This window comes from Lepisosteus oculatus, chromosome 12, assembly GCF_040954835.1.
Source record: "Lepisosteus oculatus isolate fLepOcu1 chromosome 12, fLepOcu1.hap2, whole genome shotgun sequence".
Classification (NCBI taxonomy): domain Eukaryota; kingdom Metazoa; phylum Chordata; class Actinopteri; order Semionotiformes; family Lepisosteidae; genus Lepisosteus; species Lepisosteus oculatus.
In genome coordinates, this window is record NC_090707.1 from 21,338,713 (window position 1) to 21,362,529 (window position 23,817).

General features: G+C 37.8%; 1 protein-coding gene across 4 annotated transcripts in view; it reads left to right on the top strand.

Moving 5' to 3' along the window:
* The first annotated feature begins 608 nt into the window (after window positions 1-608).
* adarb1b (adenosine deaminase RNA specific B1b) overlaps window positions 609-23,817 on the top strand; it is a 173,429-nt gene continuing 150,220 nt past the window's right edge. For all 4 annotated transcript variants that reach the window (XM_015359255.2, XM_015359258.2, XM_015359256.2 and 1 more), the window contains exon 1: window positions 609-847. The gene's annotated coding sequence lies outside the window, so the exon portion shown is untranslated. The remainder of the gene's footprint in view (window positions 848-23,817) is intronic.

The following is a 23,817-nucleotide window of genomic DNA, read 5'->3' on the forward strand; positions in this document are numbered from 1 at the left end:
GGACCCGATACATCTGTTTAACCTTCTGGAAGACGAAATGTTGGAAGTGTGATATTGAGCGCGATTATGATAGGTTAATTTAGACATGAACTGTGTGTAATACAGGTAAAGAAAATGCCAAATTGAATTAAAGATTGAATTTACAATTATAGCTCATCACAGTTATTATAATCAAGCAGCGTATCTAATGCATGGTATATGTAAATAAATTGTCATATGAAAACTTCAAAATGTAAAGCAGATTGCTTGGTGTAAAAAGTACATACTGTTTATTTTACGTTTCCTTACTCTTGTGCAAATCCTACTCCACTTCGCGTTGATGTACTTCCCTATATTTAACAAAATGAAACATATGCCGCTTGACAAAACCGACCAATCATTTAATACCATTCACCTGTCAATGCTTATTTGACCAATGAATTTTTCACTCTGTTTCCTCCCAGCATTTGCGTCTACCCAATGAGTACAGTGGATTATCAGGGAAACACTGTGAGCGTCTTAATGCGCGCTCCCGATTTCCTTCGGTCTGTGCAGAGCTTGTCATGACTGGAGGAGGTGGGGCCCACAGCTCTCCTTCAGCCAATCACCGTAGGGTTTCTCCCGCTGTGCTCGCTCCCGAGGGGCGACCCCGTGAGAGTATCCGAGGGTCTTCACTCGGAGCTGTTGACTGCATGCGGTTCGTGCAGCAGCTCATTTACGACTCCATGCGCAGTCAGTAATAACATCGGCAGCGGTGATAGTAGTATTGTAGGCAGGCGGCGTTCTGTGCGTTTAAATTTAATGGCGGACGAACGGTACTAAAAAAAAACAAATCAACACCATCTCCATTCAAACATCATCAGAGACGGTAAGTATGGACGTTCAGGTTTAGATTTGCATGTACAGACTTGTTTTTTGTCAATGAAATTCAGCAATGTAATAATTAAAGACCCTTTGTGAATGCACTGCCTTAAATCTATTTAAATTTCCAGCGTGGTTATTTTTTATATACATTTCACTAATATGTCTGATTGAGATCCACCTGGTTTCGCTATTTTACCTGCCATTTTCAAAGCCTTGGGTATTGTTTCAGGTTGTATATTATAAAGAGATCACTATTATGGAAAGATCAAAATAACATATTGTGGCCGTTCCGGAGAGGGTGACTGACAGCAAAAACGGAATATTATCATCTACCGTAGCAACAGATCAATGGGTTGTTCTTTTTGGGATCCGTACTATTTATATAGCTTTTTATTTCAAGTTTTGAAATGCTATTGTATTCTACTAGCGCCGACAAACAGAATACTAATAAACATGATGTTGTGCTTGAATTGTGTTCAGTGATAGTGTGCAGTGCAGATAAAAATCGTGATGCCTTTGCAGTTTGGTTTGAACTCTTATCTTCTTTGGTCGAAGCGGCTCCAGGGGTGAATTTCGATTGCACGTTTATCCTGTTTCTATTGGACGCATGCATTTTTATGTCTAGCCTAAACCTTAAAAACCCCACACTTCTCAGTGAGTTGGGTTTTGTAGCTGAGAACATTGTGACGTTAACTGCTGTAGAAATTCTTTTATAAGATTAATGTTATTTCGTGAAAAGTAGGCGGTTGCACGCTTGTGATTTAACCTATAATTGATTTATCATTTTTTCATTACGTTTAATGTTGGGCTGAAATTGCAGGGACAAGCTTGTGACGGACTGTTTGTGTGTTTAGCATTAAAGCATTTCTAGTAAACAATACAGACCTCGGTATGCAGCTGGTAATGTCACAATAGTAAATACAGTTCCCTGGGCATGTTCGAAGTCAATATTTAGTTCATGTGTATGTGTTATAAAATCACAGCGGGGGTTATTTAACAGATAGTTAAATACAGCTCCCTTTGCAGTCATTCTGCACTTCATTCAGCTCCCGTTTAGAGCAGCAGGAAAAAAAAGCTTGTTGACAGATTTGGGTTTTGTGAATTAAACAAAACTGAAATCGAATCCACTGCAAACTCTACTGTCCTGCTAGAAGCAGAACCAGGATGAAGTACATTTTTTTTTTTTTTGCGAGCTGAAAGGAAGTTTTCTTTGGTGTTCAGTCCGGTTTATTACTGTCGCAGTGGAGTAATAGTCACCTGAGCAAATGAGCTGGTGTGTACATGTGCTCAGCTGAGGTGTGTGAAGACCAGATATTAACCTTCAAGTGACTGTTCAAAGATTGATGGTTGTATCTTAATGCGGTACCTCTAACTTGGCTTCCACTCAGTTTACTTCTCATTTCTGCATTTTTCTTGAGATAGATTTTACTCTTTGAGATATGTCTGCTACCCCAAGGGAAGGGAAAAATCAAAATAACTTACTTGGTCTAGCATTCATTGTGGCATTTGACATTAATATAAATTAGTAGCACATTTCCTGCATAAGGCCAATGTGACAATAAAAATATGAAAATTGAATTTTTTTGGCCTGCCAAAATGTAATTAATTTTGACTTGAGAAGTGAATATAAAAATCTAGATTTAAGTATTTGAACCACATTGGTGTAATACTGTTTCCATTTCAGCAGTCCTTCAACGTATCTGTGGTAGACCTAAAAGTATATTCAGCGATAGTTTTTTCTGTTTTTGTAAAGCCCTAATTGAAATAATAGTCTATTGTTTTCTTTTATATGCTGAGTGGTTTCTAATGGATGATCAACAAAGAACTTCAAGTTTATTGTCGTGTTGGTCTTGCATGCATTTTGCATTATCATCATATATTTGCAGTTAAATTGTCTCAAAATGAATTTAGGAGAAAGGTACTGTAGCTTTAACACGGATTAAAATTTATTTCCAGTCCTTTTAAGTTTGGCAGTGCTGATGAGTACAGCATCTTGGAGTTATTTAATTTGTGATAGAGTGAGTTACCGTTCCTTAATAAAGTTAATTGAGCAACTTGCTGTGTGGTTGCAATAGTCTACAAAAGGCTTCCTGGTTAGTAATTTCACAAATTCAGCATCATACTGTGTTCTATGTTTTCAACTCTGATGTCTTTGAATCCTGAAGCTAGCTCGCCTGTAACGTCAGCAAATCAATCACAAATTCTGTAGAACTGTAAAAGGAAAAATGGTGTGTTAACATTTTTGTCATCTCTCATCACAGCTGCTCCAGAGGACCGGTGATGAGATTTTAGTCCTGAAATAATAATCCACGAATGTTTAATGCAGAAAATCCATTGCTTGTTTTATTTTGATGTTTTTGGTTGGCAGCTTGAACTCAGATCTTCTTATACCTCTTTCCAATTCACATGCTGGCACCAATTTATTTACAAATAAAATAGTGTCACTTTGAAAGGGTAAGCTATGTTTCTTGTATATTTTTTTCATTTTTAGGATGTTTATGCACAAAATAATTGTGGACAATTTATTGCTGTGTTCTCATTGTGTTTTTGATGGGGCAGAAAGGCCAAATCTCCTTTTCTAGTCCTTTCCCTAATTCCTTTTGCATGGTAGCATGCATCTGGAAAACATTTAGCGCCTATAAGAGCTCTTCATAATGGTTTGAATTCTAGTTTGGGGTTATTCGGTTTATTGGGTGTTGGATTCTTGTTTCTTTAACCCAAAATTATGTTGATGGTGCATTTGACATTATTAATTACATAGGAAAAAACTTATAACCATTTTAAACACTTTAAAAGTGTGTAATACCAGAACATAAGTATATTATTACAATATAGTTGTCAAATTGTATTAGTATTGCAGCAGTATATCAATATGTGATTGGTGGTAGTTTGTGAATATACCAGAATCAAACTTTTACCTATGTTTCTTCTATGAAAGTCCGTGTTTTGATTTGTGCAAGGAAACTGTAAGCTTCAGTATGAATAAAGGTTGAAAGGTTTTTATCTGATCTGACAAACAATAAATACTGTTGATGTGTGTTAGGGGGACAATGCTCAACCATTCATGCTTAGTAATCCCATATAGTCCATCTGATACTCTAGTAAAAAGTGCCAATTTCTCAGACTGGTTATAATATAAAATTAATTGATGGTATATGAAATTTGTACAAATTTGGAGTTAAGCACAATATTGTGAACTTTGTGAAGGTACTATATGGCCGCCATGTTGCCATGGGTGAGAGCAAGAGTTTCCCGAATTGCTTTCGCCTGTATTCACAAGCCTGCTTGTTTATAGTGCAATAAGGCCGCATCATGTCACCAGAAGTCTTATGCCTTGTTGCCTCGTTCTGAATCGCAGAACATGGCGCTAAGCACACCTGGACATTTCAGCTATTTTATTATGTAAATTGGTTTGTTTTACAAGGTACTGTGTACATTTTACTTTTATTGTGTTTTGAAATGCACTCATCAATGCTGATTCTTTCAAATCCTGAAATATAAAAAAAATGTACTGCAGTTTCCGTTTAAGTGGCCTTGTCCAATGATATGGCAAAATTTAAAACTATACATTAGGACCAAATTCAGATTTGAGTTAAACACCGGCTTGCAGTATGAAAGAAAGAGAACATAGTTTTAAATACAAGAGAGTACTCTTATTTACTGGGGCAAAGAAACTCACAGTACATTTAAATTAAACCTTTAAGGTCTACGTTTGTTTTTTGGCAGAAAGAATCCTTTAATTACTGTATGGATGTTGTTACTGTTTCAGGACAAACCAATGATTTAGTCCAGTTGTGTCTTTAGTAATCAGACTTTCATTTTTTGGATTTGTCGTACACTGCAAATGTATCTCTGAAATATTGTTGGGTAAAATTAATATTTAGAAATTAAAATAAGGGCACTCTATATGATCTACAAGGTATCATTTTTGAAATCTTGACTGCTGTTTTGCTTTTGGTTCAGTTAGTCTGTTAAAGCTTGCAGTAATCTCCAAGCCAAATATTTCTGCTATTATTTCACATTTCGGTCACATATTTGGTGCTTTCTGTGACTGTCACAAGATTTCATAGATACTGGTATCTGTAATAGAACTGGGATTGTAAGGCTTGAACTACTCCAATATAAGGGTATACTTTTAAAAAATTTCATTAAAAAACTGATAAACAATATGTTATTGCTAGCTTTATTCAGATTAGTTAAGGAAAGAGTTCAATTATCATTGGTCAATGATATTACAGAAATATGTTTTTTGATTTAAGTAGTGGACTTATGTGTATTTCTTGCAGGGAAAAAGATGTGGCTGACTAATTGGGTGACTGTTTGGCTTGGGGGTCTGAATTGAGACCTCAAAGGCTCAGTAGGGTCTGAGAGACCCCAGCTTACTTTGGCCTAGACTTTCTTTGCCTGCCCTTGAGGGCATGTCAATGCTGATTCATCTCCCTGCGATGAAGTTGGATGGACACAGGACCTGCAGGTTATATCCCTTATTAAAGATGTACACATTTGTATGCAGTTTCCTCTGAGGGTTGTCTGAGCTGAAGATTGAGGTCTGTGACGTCAGTATATCAGAGGTGCAGTGCAACTTTGCGTTATAATGTTTGTAACAGGTGCGTGCATATTTATAAATTGTTCAAAATTGTATTCTAGAATGTGAATGTCTGCAAAGTAACTAAAAAAAACTGTCTGATATCGCAGTTATTTTTTTTATTTTGCTGACCACAGGTCTTTTAAATAAGTCAGATGCCAAGTTCTCCCAACAACATTGTAACACAAATGTATAAAGAGGTGACCTTTAAGTGTTGTCTTTGCAACCTTTTATGGAGCCAGATTGAGCTGGAGAAAATAAATAGAACCACAGATGACGATGCTTTTTTTGGATTAAATTATAGATAATAAGAGCAAGCAATGTCACAGAAAGACAACTGCTTATCAGATTGGAGTTTGGTAGGAAATAATATTTTATTATAGAAGTACAACTTTTCAGAATTGAATAGGGAAAATATAATGTTGAAGGTGAAGGTATAAAAATGTTTTCCTTTATTATGCACAACTGATTAGCTGTGTTTCTCTTTATAACCCGTGCTTTAACAGAGTTAGTCTAATATATACTGTAGTGTTGTGTAACAGTTGCCCTTCTGCACTGCCTTGTATCGCCATTTATGATAATATACAAGAAGGGGAGAAAGGATGGAAGTTTCTGTAATGAAATGAAAGCAAAGGACTCAATGATTGAGATTTAAAAAAAGTCATCTTAACACGGTAAATATATTAACAGCTCGTCTATAAATCTTACAGACTAAGCTGTAAAAGCCTGTATGCTGACTCTGCTGAGCCATTCTAAGTCGATAAGAAATAATGGGGTTGTATGTATTGTGATCTGTATTTTGTCAAACTCTATCATCATCAGGAAGTTTGAAGCTTTGATTTTTTTTGGGCAAAAGTGGCTTATTGATGCATAAAAACAAACCAGGGTGTTTTAGTGACGCTCAGGGAAATAGTGGTAGTGGACAGAAAATGGAAACACCAATGTAAATCCACTTAAGAGGGCTTTGTGCCACTATATATGGCCTGTATAACTGTGGTATAGAGTCTGGAGCTCTGCAGGAGGAATGCGGCACCATTTTTGCACTAGAAAGGTAATCAACTCACACCTCTAGTAGATGGAGGTGGAAAATGATGTTTTCTGGTGAGGTGACTGACAAGGCCATGACATATGGATAACTTCAGTGTTATGATCATCACACCATTGGGTGACCACGCATGCTTTTTGGATGGGGGCATAGTCTTTCCAGGAAGACACTCCTCCTGGCACAAAAGAAACGCTGCAGCAGGGGAGGAAGAAGATCACTCTGTACCACTAAGAAGTGGTTATTGTTGACCTTGCTTTCTAAGGGAATGAGTGCCCTCAAACCTTGCCAGGAAAATGCGGTTCACAATGTTATGGACCCACCAGAACCCTTCGCTGTTGGAACCACGCACTTAGGGCTGTAGAGTTCCAAGTGTTGGAGCTACATTTACAACTTGTCCATTTGCCTAATGTAGTGAAAGATGATTCATCTGACCATATTGCATTCCTCAGCTGCTTGGTATTCCACTGCCTGTCCTCTTTGCACCACCTGCGAATGTGTATTTCCAGGTGTGAGGAGAGGTTTTTGCACTGTAGCCAGGTTTTGGTATCCCGCTCTGCAACCTATTACAGTACGTGGTTCATTTTTGATTAAACTGTTTTTTTTGTGCTCTAGGCTGAAATTTGCACTCGCGTGATTTACAGTTTCTCTGCAGCTTTGTCTCCAACTTCAAATCAGTTTGGGGATATAACAGTCTAGGAGTACAGTATGTGCCTCTGATCTCTGTTGCCCTGTTGCTGGTATCTTTCCCTGCAGTTCCATGCTGAGATCCCCTTAGGCACTATTGTTCATCAAACCTCAGCAAACTGAGCTGTGTTGATCGCTAAAGCCCTTGCCGAACATGTCCCAATAATCACGCCTCTTTCAGCATCACTGAGGTCTCTAAGCATCCCTAATCCCTAAGCATGCCACAGTGCTATTTGCTTTATTAATACATCTGTAACACCTGTGTGGTAGCCCTTACTTTCAAAGTACTTGGTGTCTCTCATATACTATTTTCATGGTGTTTCATTTTTTTTACCTCACCCACGCTGCACAAACATTTATAGGGCACTAATTGTGCAATTATGAGAAAGATAAGATGTGCTTTCAAGAATGAGTGTAATCAACATAGAGGTCGTGTATTAAATGTGGGATCATGGCAAAAAATAGTGTTATTGCATTTGTCCAAGCTGTCTTTTTGGATACTTTAAGCATTAGGTTGTTTGACGGCTTCTGTTACCACCTTGGAGGGCTTGCAGCTGAAGACTCACTTAGTCTAACTTCTTGTGTATGGCATAAGGCATTGTTCTCGTGATCAGTAGGACATATCGGTCTCTTTCCATGGTTTTGTTTCTTAATTTTCACTAGACATGATATTCAACAGGTTAAATCTCCCTAATCACCTGTTTACATTGGGCTGTTTTGTGCTCCTGCTGCAGTCAGTCACGTCATGGTTTGACGTGAATGATCAATTACAATGACGCCAAAACAATTAATATCCACGGTCTGTATACGTCCTTTTCAACAAATCTGCATGAATAGAGTGATGGGTTCCTTCAAATGCTTTGTATGAAATTGCAAAATGTCACACAATGTATGAAAGCTGTCATGCTGCTGTTATTATTAATGCATTACCTCCCCTGAGGTTCAACCCGTGACTAAATCCAAGCAACTATGTTTTGTAGAACATATTCTAAAAGCAACTGTGGTCAAATGCCAGATGAAAACTGGTTAAGCGAAAACCCTTTGTGCTGTGCTGAAGTTTTGACAAAGTGTGACATGTTGGTGTCAAACATATTTTTTTATCATCAATAGATAACCTAAGAGAAGCTACAAATGAGACGAGGCCCTTCAGTCTGCCTAGTTTGTTTTGTAGTTCCTAACTGATTCAAGGCTATCATGTTATTTTCACAACAGGACTAGATAGCTTGTTCCATATTCTCACAGCCCTACATGAGATTGTTACAGCTTGTTAAACTGCAAAATATAATACACTTCAAAAATCATAATAGCAGCACTACAGATTTACCAACAGGAATGATAACGCTTTTAATTATACTGTTATATTTACACTGATATTCCACAGTTGGACAACATGCTGGGGGAAAACGCATTCCTGCTTCGAGCAATTAGTGAAAGGTCTGTTAAAAAACAGACTTCCTCCTTGCTATAAAGTACTAGATTACGACTAATGAAAAATGAAAACAGCTTTGACATACATTTGCTGTATGGGTGCAGCACTTCCTGATGGTGACTCTGAGGGAAGGACTGGTTATTTCCATCCATCCAGCTATTTTCTAATGGCTTTATCTAATACAGTGACGCGAGGGAGACTGAGCACATCCTGGCAAGCAACAGGCTCAAGGTGGGATGCCAGTCCATTGTAGAGAACATAGACATAGGCACACACGCATTAGGGCCAGTTTTCCCAGAAGGCAAATAACCTAACGGTATGTCTTTGGACTGTGGGAGGAAACCCATGTGAACACGGGGAGAATATACAAACTCCACACAGATAGCAGACCAAGTCTGGATTTGAACCCAGGGCCCCAGCACTGTGGGGCAACAATACTCACTACTGTACCCCTGTGCTGCCCCCAACTTACCTTATATTGTGTCGAATATACAGGTCATCATATTAAGCAAATAGATTTCATTTTTTAAAGTAACATTCAAAATCCGAGATTCAGTTGAGTTTTGGACATTAAAATATGGCAGTTATAGAAAATATCATATTTAATGCTTTTCAGTAGGTTAAAGACCTGAATGACAGTGATGTTCCTTGATTAAAGGTACTTGGGGACTCAAAAACTTAAAACCACATTAACATATGTTTTCTTATTAACATATACTTGAATAAATATTAAAATTATATTTACAAAAGAATTGCTAAATCCACATTGTTTCTGTTTTTTTTTTATCTTAATGCTTTTTAAAACCTAAAATTATATGTAATAGTGTATAGTTCCCATGTGCCTTGTGCAATGTTCTGGTTTCTATTGCTGATATTGACAGTGAGCCCACTGGAGCTGGGATATTGCTTTAGTTTACCTAGAATTTGGGCTTTTTTATTCTTCAGAACACTGCAGAATCCTTTCTGTTCCACTTTAAAATATTTTCCTAAAATACATGAAAGCCTTAACAACTACTGTGGTATTTACGATAGCATTACAATTTTTGATTAGCATGATATGGCTTTAGTCACACCTACGTTTCATAAGTATGAAAAAGTTAAGTGGATCTAATAAGGTTTGGGATCAAATGTGTCTAAGCTTTTTATGAATTGTTCTTATTAGTATTCACATTTGCAGATGGGGAGGCACTGAAAAGGGCATTGCAGCCCTTGCTTTTATCATTAATGTGTGCGTGTATCGACCTGGGCACCGTATGTAGTGTTGCTTTAGGCCACTGACGTCAGGCCTGTTTTGGAAAAATTTGTCTTTTGGCCGTAAGGATAACGTAGCATCTCATCTTAAATAATGTAAATAAGCAGTCACTGGCTGTGACAAATTTGTAATGACAAGCCAAATTCAGGGGAGAAGACAAGGGCTTTGGGCGATTGGCTTAATAAAGCACTCGACCACATGGATCCATTTGAACTGCAGTGCAGGACTGCGCTGGGTTTGTATATTGAGTGGTCTGGCTTTTTCCTGGTTGAGAAAAAAATGGCTGGTAATGCACACATGAATGCAGTCTATATCCAAGACTGTTTTGTAGTAGCCTAACGCAAGGTCGTGTTGGAGCTGGAGCCTATCCTAGCAAGCACTGGGCACAAGGCAGGATACACCTGTCCATCACGGGGCACAACTAGACACACACACTCAGATTCACACCATGGTCAATTTTTCCAGAGCTTGATTAACCTACCACTGTGTTTTTGGACCAAACCACTCTGAAGAAACACACATGAACATAGGGAGAACGTACAGTACAAACTCCACAGTCGACAAGCCAGGTCTGGAAGAGATGCCAGGGCCCCAGCCCTGTAAGGCAGCAGTGTTAGCCACTATTCCTCCCTGCAGAACACAATATTCAATGAAATTAGAAATACGGGATTTGGAAGTTTCTGTTGCAGCACAAAGTAAATTCCCTTGAGGTGACTGTGCTGTGTAAAGATAGCACCTGAGCAGTGCTTTTGAATAAGAACAAAAGTAAAGGTGGACAGACCCAGCCATGTGTACTAGCAGTTTCAAATTAGAAACTTTGCTTGTATAATGTTTGTGTAAATTGTGGAATTTGCTGTTCTGTTTTGGCTGGTCTGAAGATGTCCCAAACTGCCATTAAGATGTTATAAATGGTGACGTACAAACTCTGCATGCATGTAAGTGGCATTTGTGAAAACTGCTCTTCAAAAAAGTAAATTGCACGGAGGCATTTTTGCTATCGGATTGTTTGGGAATAGTGTTGTTACAATAACAAGTGTGACTTCACAAGCAAGGAAATAGCCCTAATGCATGAAAATGTGTAAATGTCTGTTAATAGCATACATTTTAAAGTGGATAAAGGTAAAAATGGGTAGTAAATAATGGAGATAAATCCTGTATCTGTAAAAAACATACAGCTTGCATTTGTTTCAGAAGCCCAGTGTGCATTTTTTTTCTGTTCCCAAAATAGGTGCATGATTTTGAGAGGTGTGACGAAGTGCTGCTCTTTTATTTTATATGGGTTCCACACCTGTGCTCCCTGTCAATGATATAATTGAACTAGCAGAAAAAGTCAGTTTTTACCAGGTTTGGGTAAAGAATCTTCTTCATGATGCCGAATGTATTGATGTTTCCATTACTGTTTCAACACACCAGGAAAACAAAGAAAAAAGGCATGCTTAAATTGTATGATTTCACAAATTTTGGCTGTCAGTTTTTCATGAAAAATGTTACAGTATACAGTAGCTAGTGGTATATTTCCCATTTGTTTATACAGCTCTCTGTGGGTACACTAGGGAAACATACTGTACCTGGTGTGTATGTTTCAAATATGCAGTGAATTTACATTAAATTATTGTAATTCTTTTGTGTATTGATTTATTTTCATGCAGGTCTTTCAGCATTTGAAAATGTTTTTGTAAACAGACGGTTGATTATGTGAAGAGTTATCATGCATTTTTCGCAAATCCATTTCTCTAGTCTGGAACATGGGGAAAAAAGTAAGCATTGTAGATCGGGGATTAATAGTGCAGATTGGGTTACTCAGTGGTCTGATTTGACGGCTGGACTTAACACAGAGCTTGGTTGTGAATCCCAGCTCAGCCAGCTAATGAGGCCTGCTATGACCTCTGAATGAGCCATTTTGACACTTTAATACTGTTGACAGTCATTGAATCTAGACAGCCTTACAGTTAAGGTTACTTACTGGTTAATTAAACTTACTGTTCTTTAATGCTGTTTTATTGTTGTGCAATGGATTGTTTGTTCTTTGATACAGATTCTTCAGAGTTTGCATGTTTTTGTTTATAGGCTATACTGCAACAGTCTCAGTGATCAATTACATCCAAGGTAACTTCCCTATCAAGAACGATCAAACGTGAAAAACGTCTTTGTGGGGAAAATGCAATTTCATTTTAAAAGTAAAACAAAGGGATAGTTCAAGAATGAGACATACAAACCTTCTGCAAACAAGATGTGCAGTGCGTTTAAAATGGGTGCCAAAATGCTGCATCACTGTGAACATCACACACATCACAGAGAGGGCGATTTAGATGGGGCAAAAACAAATGATAATGATATGGTTTTCCAAGAAAAATGCAGTAGGACACACAAAACTTCTCACATTTTCCATATTTGTTTCCACTGGAGCTGGGATATTGCATTAGGGAATTTGGGCTTTTTTATTCTTCAGAACACTGCAGAATCCTTTCTATTCCACTTTAAAATATTTTCATAAAATAAATGAAAGCCTTAACAACTACTGTGGTATTTACGACAGCATCACAATTCTTGTGGGGAAAATGTTTCATGTTTGGAGCAATTCTTCCTTTTAAAAAAAAAAAACTCACTCATGTACATTAATGACCAAGAGAAATTTGTAACAAAAGTTTAATTCTAGTTGAGACTTGGTGCGTGGGTTGATTGTTGGAGTTGCATACCTGGACTCCTCGCTATATAAAATAATTAACCAGCAGCTAAATCCTTTAACCATTTAAGTGGCAGTCAGATGTTTAAGTGATACTGTATGTATTATCTAAGAGAGAACTCTGGCAGACCAGGAGTTTGCTTGAAACACAAGTTTTCCCAGTTCTGTGTAGAGTACAGTGTAAGTCATGCTGCACATAGAAGCTGCTTTTAATTTCCCTGTTTGTGGTTTAGTAACTGGTTTTCATTAGACCCAGGAGGTGCTATCATTGGTTCAGTTCTGTACGTTCCTCACTGCCCTTTCTCAGCGTTTTTGGAGGTAGGCAGCAGCTGGCTGTTTTGCTACTGTTTGTTTAGCCAATTGCTGAATCCCTGCAAGCTGGCATTCTGTCTGAGGCAGCACTACCATCTGTTCAACTTTCATACAACATTTTTAATCTGTCATACAGTTCAACCTGTATCTTTTTTTTTAAAAAAATGTGTGCGTAGATATTAGTTATTAAAAATATAAAACTCAGCGGTCCATGTCATGTGACAGTAGTCAAGTGTTTGATGTGAGTATTGCAGAACGTTTGTGATTGTTTTCCTCTTCCCCAGGAACTAATGTTCCACCCCTTCCATTGCACTCAATAAGATGTTAATATTATATCGAGGATCAGCGGAAAGTAAATCATTCGTTTCCATCTTTGGCTGCCTGTTTATTTACGTCAGGACAATAATCCCTGCTTGTATTTCTTTTCTGTGCACAGACATCACAGATGAAAAACGGATTAATTGACACGGTCACATACAGATTTCTAGTCCAGCTGCCCTTACAGCATGTCTTTTGTGTGTTTCTTTTGTGGGAGTCTGCTGACCGTTAATAACACTTCTGAATTAGAAATCTTAGGCTTCTAAGTAGGGATTGGAAATGAAAATTTCAATCTTAAGTGTATACGGCATTTTTAAAAATGTATATTCAAAGACATGATTACTAATTACAATGACAGTTTTTAAGCCTATTAACAGTCTTGTAAGAATGAAATGTACAAGGTATAGGAGTTGGAAATCTAGGAAATGTTACCCTATACAGTATTTGAAATTCAGCAGGTGTTCTTTATTTTTCAAATAAATAAATCTCCACCAAATGTTTGCTCTGTAATAGTAGAACGTAAAGTGTCACTGCATGTTGATTCCAATAAATAAGAATGTGCTTGATGGAAAATCTTAAGAATTTGGAATATTGGAAGGAGCAGAATAACAAAAAGGTTGTACATAGTCTTCTTTACTTTTGTTTTGTCAGTGTACAAACTGTTCTGAAATTCTTTATTAAAGTTAAAGAGCCACGTTGTTGACATACTGGGGGGGAAAGAGGACTGTGCATTCTGTTAATGTCTCCCGGCTGAAAAACTCTCCTGGTACAGATGGAATTGGGAGGTGCAGATTGCCCTTTTCTAAAAAGGACTAGTTTTCTGTAGCAGTTTTCATCTGCTTTCCTTCATGCAAGTGTGTTTTGATAAGATAGGACTCAAAAAACACACAGTTGATGTATTCCAGTTTCAACCGTTCTTTTCCTCACTAAATAGGGTAGCCATAGTGATACATTTGTCAGAGCAAGTTTAAAGTTTTAACACTGGACCCACACGCTTAGTGAGTGCGGTCCAGATGACTTCAAACAGTTCATTCATTTCCTTAGAGCACTTCTAACTCCATCCTTAGTTACCTTCAGGTTGAAGGTCCAAAATGATGTGATGAGTGTTTCTTTGTACTGTTTCTGTTTCTGGAGGTGTTGAGTGATGCCTTAATCGTTACTGTATCACTTTATTTAATCAGGCACCTGTGTGCTTTTCTGCAATGACACTGTCTTGCCTTTTGCAGCATCCAGTGTACTACTGTATATTAGCAAATATCAGACCTAGGAAATGAAATATGTCCTGCCAATGAGCATTGTCATGATCATTATTTTGTTTTTTGTTCCTTACTTAATGTCATAAGTTTTGTTTTTAGAATTTAGACTTGGAATGTTTATCTAACGGTTTATCTAAATGCTCGATTCCTTGGAGTAAAAGGCTATAAAGAAGTGCAGGCTGAGACCTGTCGTCTAGACACAGCTAGTGTGAATCTGGGGATTTTCATTAGCTACATTTGAATGGGAACCCACAGTGGATACTTGAGAGGTTGCAGATTGTCAGTGAGAATTGCAATTCTATAATTGGATAGACTGAAAGATCTTAAGTGTAGATCACGTACCATCCATTTCACTAACTGATGTATCCCAGATGTAGAGTTGGAAATGAATTCCCGTTTTGACTAGTGGAAAAACCTTCTTTAGCAGTAGAACAGTTCTTTTTGATCTAAATTAAATAATTAAATCGTGCGCTGGTTCGGATCAGAGGCAGCATGTTGGCGCAGTGGTTAGTATTGTTGGCTCGCCGAGCTGGGGCCCTGGGTCCAGTTCGTGGGGTGCTATCTGCATGGAGTTTGTATGTTTGCATGGGTTTCCTCCGGGTGCTCTGGTTTCTTCCCACACTGCAGACATATTGGTAGGTTAATTGGCTTCTGGGAGAATTGGCCCTGGTGTGATTGTGTGTTTTGTCTGTGTCTGCCCAATGATGGACTGGTTTCCCATCCTGGATGTACCCTACCTTGTGCTCTTTGCTTGTCGGGATAGGCTCTGGCTCCCCCACAACCCTGCATTGGTTGGATAGGTGGTTTTAATTAGTTCACAGGTAAGAAATGTTCAACTGTGTTACGGGTGTGGGCAGAATTCTGTAGTAGGACGTCTGGTTCAGAGGTGGCTTCTGTGCTGGCCTCTAGCATTCACCTCAAGATGTGGTACTTATCTGATCAGCAATTTTTTAATCTCGACATAGGGGTGTATTTATAAATAAAAAATGGTTATTTCAGATCTGGAATGATTTAGAAACAAATATGGAAAATGTGAGACGTTTTGTGTGTCCTACTGCATTTTTCTTGGAAAACCATAACATTATCATTTGTTTTTGCCCCATATAAATCGCCCTCTGTGATGTGTGTGATTTTCACAGTGAAGCAGCCTTTTGGCACTCATTTTAAATGCACTGCACGTCTTGTTTGCAGAAGTTTTGTATGTCTCATTCGTGAACTGTCCCTTTGTTTTACTTTTAAAATGTGTTGTTCTTGGTTGATTTACAATTAGACATGCTTTGTACCAACTTAGATCCTACATGTGAAGTTCACTGCGTACTGCTTCATACCTTGGTGCATCTGTCAGGTCTATTCATTCCATGGCTGTGATTTCTCAGCCTGAAAGCAGGCATGCCATGTTATAAGTAGAAAAGGGGCATGAGTTTATGAGAATGTAGCCTTCCCTCTTGACAGAAGCCTTAAAGGTGTTTCCTCCCATGTTATAATGCTGGCATTCTTAGATATTTTACAGTGTTTCTACAGATTTACCTATGACAATACTGAAGATCTTGTGATATTCTGTGGCCTGTTGTACTGACTGCAAACTAACTTGTTCTATTTGTTGACAGTAAGTATGATCTCAATTTACAATATTGTCACACAATGCCCTAGGGAAGGCCAAAGTAGGTCTGTTTATAAAAGAATGGCTCCACTGCAAAGCACTCTAGTGAAGAAAGTGCAGGTTATTTACAGTGCTCCCCATTCCCCACACAAGAAAACCCCCTCAAAGGAACAAAAATAGTCCTTCAAATAAAGACAAATTCTCCTGCAGTTACTCTTATTGCCTTCTCTCTGATTTTAGTCACAACTACCTCACTCACCAACTGACCCCCTAACAGGCTGAGGAGCTTTGGAACAAACCATTTCTCCTTTACAAAACCATAATTCACAATTTATATATCCATAATATGTCCATTTGATTTCCTACAAAAAAAAACACCATCAAATATATCTTAACAACAAGCTGTTTACATTTCCCCTTTATGCGGGTTCAATAAACATCAACATAAACAATAAACTTTCCCCTTCTTCACATGCATGTGGTTTTAACCATCTCCATAAATACACCTTTAGAACTGGGATTAGGTTTGGCCTTTCGAGGCCACCATAGGCTGACCCGTCCGGAAAGTCACATATACCAAAGTAAAAAAGTGAGTATCATTCACTTTGAGAGCGCTCTCCATTCACGGCACAATACTCACTCATACCCATACAGTAAGTTAGTGTATGTCTTATGTGAGTGTATGTGAAATGAAATAATAGCAGTTACTACTCAAGCCCTAAGTGTGCACCCTCAGGAACTTATCTAGCAACCGTTCAATGGCGAGTGTATGAATGGTGTATGTCCCGTGCTACTTGTACCTTGTGACAGGCTACATACTATTGATATGATGTTAATTGTGTTATATTTGTGAGTTTGAATGTTCTTTGTAAGTTTGAGGAGCAACAGTGTGAATCTGTTGTTTGAGGATTGCATTTTTCATTTAATTTCTTCTGGAACTTAAGCTCGCTCATTTGGGTGTATTTGATATTTTTCCCAGGTTTTGACAGTTAATATCTGAAAAGAGTGATGCTGATGACAGGTACAGAATCTTAACAATATTCTGGAACTTGGAATTGTTGAATCGATTGCAATGATCAGATAACTCATCCCCAGTGAAGCACATGAGAAGTTAGGAAGGCATCAAGAGCTATGGTCCCTTCAGGGACAGTAGAGGTTGAGGCCTCTGTGGTAGAGTGTGGAATGAAGATGAAATGGTACTGTGTGTATCTGGCAAAGGAACAGGCAGCTTTTCTACTCGAGGTGTGAACTCACAGAGCAACCCTTATTTGCATATCCCAGGGCTCTAGGCTTTGACTAAAACAGTTGCAAATTATAACCAAATTTGGAGTTTTTTTCGGGCTTCTTGTCACTGTTGTCTACAACATAATAAAGTGCCTGTGAAAGATAGGCGAGAAAGCAAACCACTCACAATTGAAAGGCTTACAAGCTTTCCTTGGGTTTTAATAATCCATTTGTTCCTTGTTTAGAAAAGCTTTAACTGATAGGAGTTCTGCATTACTCAGTTTGGCTATCTTTCAGGATTGCTTCTTGCCAAAGGTGTAGCTCACAATTTGTGCCTTTCTGTCAGCCTTGGTTTAGGGTATCTGAACCTGTCTACTGTTCCTCAGCATCAGTATTGAACGGGACACACGTTCTGCTCTCAAGGGGTATGGATGTTGAAAGCTTGCTCAAAAGCTCTTAATACACAGTGCAGTTTGTTTAATATTATCCATACATCTTCTGCACTAAATACTCATAAAGCTTCAGGCAGAGCCCCAGAGGGAGGCTCAGGCTTCCAGCAGTTACCAGACATTGTCCGCTCACGGAATCTAATAATGGAAATCTAGACAGAGATTATAGAAACTTGTCCCCACTCCACACAGGATTTAGCATATTCTCCTAATAGTGGAGAACAAGAAAGATGCGAAATGTGGGAAACATCAAGTACTTCCACAGTTTTTAATCGCTTTAAAATGCAAAAACAAATGGCAAAAATGTGATTTCACATTTGAAAGTTGAATTTGGAACCTCTAGGGCTTTTTTCCATTGCTATAACTTCTTGTACTTAAACGAATTATATGTAAATAGAATGTCACGTCTGCTGCCTAAAGAGTGTTATTAGGCTGTGTTTAGTCTACTTCTCTTTCCCTGTCCACCAAATTTAAGTTTCTTCCTTTCTAATCAGCTATTTAGCTGAGAAATGAGCACAATGAAAACAAAACGGTAACACAGAGAAGGAACTACGCTATCAAAGATGATTTTTTTTAGTCTGGTTGGCAGTGGGATTTGGGTGAAGAAAGATCTTTCAGTTTAATCAAGCTGCATATTTTGATGCCCACGATCCTGAGTGACTACACTTTTCGCCTCCTTACTTTCAACATACTGTGCAGTGCAGTGATGGAATTTTCACTATAAAACTATCAAGTTATGACTTTGCAGAGTTGTGATGTTAATTTTGACCTGCTTTAAGAGGTACTGTATGGCGATTTTGTTTTTTATGTTGTGAATAGCAGAACTGTAAGTATGTAGCTGTGAATGTTGGTTTCATTTTATTCTTCATTACTGAAGCTCTTCCCCGGTTTAAAAAAAAACTTTGCAATCCCCTGACCTATTATTATTCAGCTTATATAACTGCGTTGGATAATAGACAGCAGTAGTTATCTGAGATCCCTCCTTCTCTACCCAATTTACTTCTTTTTTGTAAACCTTAGGCCTGTTTGTGTTTGTGTGTTCTTTTGTTTTGGGACTAATTGTCTAAAGGTTTGAAAAAAATCCTTAGTGTTTGCAGTCTAATTAGAGATTTTCCTGCCTCACGATTTGATGGTGAATGCAAGTTTGTTTATAATTTTCTATCATGACACTGATCGTTTTAATTTTTCAAATGCTGCAAAATTAACAGATGTTCTCTTACACTGGTAATTAAGTCTGGGCCTGCGGTCTTCAAATAAGGTAAATATCTGAACAAGCTGTTTTGATGTATTTAAGAGGCCTTGGTAAGGCAGCTGAGTCTTGCTGTTTCTGTTGCAATGAGATGTAACAACTAGCATCTCAGCTAGTTTTTTGACAGGAGAAAGGCAGGTAGGCTGCTATCTGCGATCATACTAAACATTGTAATGGTGACTCATCAGCTTCTATCCTGAGTCAGTTGTGCTGTTTGCAAGTGGCAAGGGCTTTCTGTGGAACAGGAATGACAGTGGAATTAAAATGTATCAAGTATATTTTGTAGGCTCGGTGCATCGTTTCTTTAATAGTAAGATCACTTGTGAGTCACATCATAGCGAAGTGTAGGGACCAGTGCAAGGGTTATATAACTCTGGAACTGTGCTCATGTTAACGTACGTTTAGAAAAGGATTTTCATCTTATCTTGGTATCCAAATTGATGGTGGAGAAACTGCACTGACCACATGCATTTTGGGCTCAGAATCTTTTATTTCTGATATTATCCCTCTAATTCCTAAACTCCGGGTCCCTTGAACTTGGCTTAATTACCTGCGTTCGCATAAACAATGAGATTTAACTACTGATGTTTATCTTTCTGTGAAAGAAATTGCTTTGGACCTTCAGTTCTCAGTTTTCCTACCCTGTTTATTTACAGTTTAATCACAAATGTTATGATTTATTAGTCAGGCCAGATGGGATTAAGAGGGATTTTTGTTGTTGCTGCTTATGAAGAATGACTGTAGAGAATGATGCATTTTTTAGCTGTGCCAAATCTCCATTTAAAACTGTATTTTAAAGATGAATTCATTTTTATGTATTATTGTCGGCATTAAACACAAGCAAGAATTCTTTTAATCCTTGTATGGTTCAATTTTCAATTTCTGGGAGCAGACCTGTAATGTCCTTTATATAGGATTATTTTTTCTTTTTTTAAGACCTGATGTCATTTTGAAATGATAAGAAATACAAGCCCAGCTTGCATGTAAATATTCTGACGTGGTGACTTTTAAATGTTGGCAAGCTGGGAACAGATTAAAGGGCCTCCTCTGGCCTTTTAATGACGTCTCTCTATAACTAGAACCATTACGGATAAGGCGAGAACAGTCCCAGGAATTGTGCATGAAAGGCGAGGTCAGTGTTCACCATACACGATTTGTTTTCTTGCTTTGAAAACTGTTTATTTTATTGTACGATGCACAAAGGTGCATTCATTTAAAGTATCATTTAAAATTGACATATAACTGGCCAGGGTTATCATAGACATTGGTTAGTGTTGCAGTTGTACAGTACATGAGGGACAATTCACAATTTGCAGTCTTCCCCTGTGGTGAGTATTGTTATCAGCTAACCTAACATTTGTGAAGGGGCTTGGTGTGCTCCTGTCCCAGACAAACAGGCAATAGAGACTTTTTGAAGAGTAGCCTCCTGTTACATTTTGTGGCAACTTAAAATTAATTTTTTATCCCCCCTCCAAATAATAGAACATGCCTGCATGATCACTAATGCACTTCAGAGCTTTAAATGGCAAGTAATAAGTTGGTTTTACTGGTGAAAAATGCATTGTTCTGCATGCATTTGCTGCATTGCAGCAATGACTTAAAAATAACTTTTCTGTTTACTAAAAGGTGGGTGATGTAACCTAGATGCTCCACACCCTAAGTCTGGCTTGGTGATCAAAGTTGAAAGTGTTAAAGCTGTCTGGCTTGAGTATTTCTGTTGTTACACAATTATCCATAGTAATGAATGACTGTTAAAACCTCCTTTTTTCCTACAAATGGAAAACCTTCTTGTATCCAAATGTTGCAGTGTTTTTATTTTCTGAACCATGGTTACATTTTTGAAAATTCAAGAAACAAACGCATTAAAAAGGGTTGGAACTCTATATAATATAAAATATAATATAAAACATCTTGCCATGCTTTCAGTTTTTACACAGGTAACATGAACACATCCCTTGGATTATAAATGCTACTATATCAGTAAACAAAACCATGTTTTTCTGTCAGCCATGGTCTTACATCATAATCTTTAAGTTTTCCAACCTGTTTTCTTAAACAGTAGTACACTTACAAATTGTTACAAAAATATAATTAAATGTGAGCGAGTTTCTTGGCACACTTTGTTCATCAATGTAAAAAATAATCTGATAAAGAGCTGGTCTATATGGTCATGGTGCTACAAATTCTTACCAATGCAAAATAAAAAGCACATTAAAAAGACTACATTAAAAATATTCCACCTACATTAAAAATATTCCAATATACAAAATAGTCACAGAAAAGGTTCAAAATGTGGCCGAAAGAATTTGCAATAAATTTGTCTAAACAAAAAGTAATCCAATGTGGCACCAGCAAATGATTACACTGGTTAGAGAAAAACAATTATACTTCAAAATTTTAGATTGAAGTAGTGCCATAAGGTTGGACTGTGTACAAGTCGCAGGAAAGTGACAACGTTTAAATGGTAGTATCACAGGAGGAAGACAAAGAGTACCAGTTCCTCACCCAGGCCTACATCAGGGTTGTGTTTTGAAGCTAAAAGCTTCCTTTGCTGGGTCTAGCAACTGCTCGATCACCCAGTAGGCCTTGAGGAAGAAGCATTGGCTCTGAGATGCAGTGGTCGTTTACCATTTAAATTTCTATGTTTGACTAGTTTGACCACTTAATTTTGATTGAGACATTTGACTTGGTCTGATAATTTCTTTTTTCTGGTGTGATTCACACACGCGCAGCTTCGCTTATTGTCCTTTGAGTTTGATATAGAAAGATGGCTGTGATGGACTGGTGTCCCATCCAGGGTATATCCTGCTTTACCCCGTTGTTTGTTGGGATATGCTTCGTCTCCCAAACAATTGTTTTGGATAAAGCTGTTAGAAAATGCATGTGTGGATGGATACAAAGATGGTATCCCCCAATAGTTTTGTCTAGCAAAATTTAACATACTTGTACTTTTTGCATGTATATTTCTCTTTAAAAAAATAGAATAGTCAGTTCTTTATATACCCACGCAAATCTCGAAATCACCAATTATGTATTTACTTCTCGATTTACAGCGACAACTTCTATACCCACTCAGATAGGGAGAAAGGTGACACAGACACGTCCAAACCTCCCACCATCAAGCCCTGCATCTTTTGATTAATTTCAAGGTCTGTAGCAATATAAAGGAAGATGCAGACCTCCCTTATGGACTGATTCTAGCCCTGTCTCTGGCAATTTTATTACCAGTACCTTCCTACACTTAATGTACCTGTAGGTTCCTTGAACTGGATTTTCCTTAGTGACATGTCAAACCAATTGATGGCAATTGGCATTTACATCAAACATTGACATTCATGCGCGGTGTCTCATTACATAGAATTGGTTTATATCCAAGTGGTTTGAAGTTTTCGTTCTTATGAATATTGTGCGCATTTGCCTGGATACGTTTAGTCATTTTAATGAAAGGCCTACAGTAGGCTACAGTATTTGATACTCTGGAAGAATGGTCTCATCTATTATCCCACCTTTTTCCTGACATGTTGACATGTGTGACGTCTGGTTTGGTAGGCCCCGAGCTGTGCAAGTGTGGTATTTTTCACATGCACACTAATTTTGCTTGAGCTCAAAAATGTTTAATGTATGTCGTCTCATGTCAGGGTCTTTCCTGTGTAAAGGAAAGCAGTCTGTCTGTAGTCTGTGATAATGTTAGGGGGGAAAAACAAAGGCAAATAGTCTGATGAGTGGGAAGTGTAATAACAGGACCAGTGCTGATTTGATGATGGTTTTGATGAAGCTATATTAAAAATGCCAGTGTTTGTTTTTATAGATTCAATTTTAATTGAGGTTCTTGAGATGTTTCATTTGGTCTGGGCACTTTTTTAGGGGAAGTTTTGTTTTTCACTTTGGCCTGCTCAGGGTTTTTTGTTTTTGATTTTCCTCAGTCTTTGACAGATTTTATGGTATTTGTATATTTCATACTCAAATCATTTTAACCCTCTGTTGTCCTGAACAGACTATTATGCTTTTAATTGCATACTTGTCCTTAGTTGTATTATTTTTGCACTCAGTATTATCTTTTCATTTAATTACTTCTGACATGCTGAACATTTTACTCGGGGTTAATTCAACAAGTGTAAGAACTTAAGTATGTCTGGCTCCAATAATGCTTGTTTTATATAGACTGATTAATGAATGCTGTACAGGGACAAAATCTCTTGCTATTGGGTGTGACGCGGTTTTCTTGACAACCAGCTGGTAGTAAACAAATGCAGCTATGCTGAGACAGCGGAGTAATGTGCCCAAACCTGGACCTCAATTCAAGATGTTTTTCAAAAACGTTTAAAAAAACTATAGTAAATGATAACAATTGAGGCGGGCTGATACAGCAGAATGTTCTTTACAGTTCCGTACACAGGTGCATATAGGAGAAATGGCACCAGATCCTCCAAGATTTGGAATTTCAAAACCAGTCATTTCTAACGACTCCATCACTAGCTGTAATACTATTCATCTGCTTCGTCATGAATGAAGGTCATGAATTCACATGGATTTCAATGTTCGGTAGAAAAAGATAAATTTTCCTTGTGTTGTGCTTTGTGCATTAAATACTAAATATTCTGTACATAACTAGCATTGTAGAGATGAATAAATACATGAATGTGGGTTAATGTGAAAATAAATAAGTCTAATGAGGCTTGTGTGTACTCGCACAAGGAAGGCACTTGTTTGGAGTGCAGGCTAAATTCTAAAGCCCTGTTAGCATGTTCACATAAGCAGTGCAGCTTGGATTGTGATTAAGACGCAGATGTCTGCGACTCTAGGTTTTAGAGGAAAGCATGTGCGGTCATCAGTCTTTTCAAGGTGGTTTGAGGATCATAGAGTTAAAGCAGGATTGTTAACCAATTGG